Consider the following 1167-nt stretch of genomic DNA (forward strand, 5'->3'; position numbering starts at 1 on the left):
TAACTAACAGTTTTAGGAGAGGGTATTTGGTATTGCAAGCTGATTATTGAGATAACAGATTATAAGTGATTAAACCTATAGACTTGATTTCTAGGTGATTTACACAGTAGTTGGCAGTGATGACCATTGGAAATACTCAGAATTACTCAGTTTTATCATATAGGCATGCTTTCTAATAGTGGAAGAGCTAAGCAATGAAATAGTGTTTAAAAGCTCAGCATTAACAATTTAAAGCAAGTGGTAATACCCCTATAGGAATGATTTCTAATGATTAACTATTGAAACCAATTTTTTATACTTAGCTCCTATAGGCATGTCTTCTAGGTGAGCAGTAAAACAACAACAACAAATTGATCAATAAAAGACCTATAGGCATGATTTCTCGATGAAGATTAGTAGAACAAAATCATATAGTCATAGTATCTGGTGAATATGCTGCAGTTATGCAAATTGAGAGAAGGTCATTGACATTTTATTTCCTATAGGCATGATATCTAACAAAACACATAGGCATAGAACATCTTGAACGATTTAAACACTCATGTCCTACAGGCAAGGTATCTAGAAAACACATAGGAACAGAACATGCTGAATGAATTAAATACCTATAGGCATGATTTCTACCCTTTCATGCAAACATTAGGATAAACCCATTTTCCCAATTTTACTAATACCCGAATTGTTATTACAGAATTATTACAGACCCAGTGATGAAATAAATTACGAAGTGATAGAAATAGCTATAGCGGGCCTAAGACAGGAACAAAGTTTACCCAGCCCAGCCAGGTCTTCAATTTCGTATCCATACAGGTTTCAGCATAGCCCAGAAACCTCAAGATCACTCGAAAAAAACCAGTAGCCATAGTTAATCAAATGGTCCAGAAAACAACAATTTACGCAAGCCAATTGGCTTATTCCGTAGGCATAGAGGGGCAAAACTGAGTAATTAGCACAAGGTATACAAAGAACCTTAGGCCCTAGTGTGTCAGACTTCACAATGGTCTCAGAGTGGACACCGAGTAGTGCTCACACTATGGAGGTTAGTAGTAAGAGCCTTGGTGGCCTTGTCTTTCAGCCGACCAAGATTGTTAGGTTCAGAATAGTATAGGTAACAAATGAGAGAGAGTGGACAATGATTAAGACATATAAGTTGATAACACAGAGCAA

This window comes from Nicotiana sylvestris, chromosome 1, assembly GCF_000393655.2.
Source record: "Nicotiana sylvestris chromosome 1, ASM39365v2, whole genome shotgun sequence".
Lineage (NCBI taxonomy): Eukaryota > Viridiplantae > Streptophyta > Magnoliopsida > Solanales > Solanaceae > Nicotiana > Nicotiana sylvestris.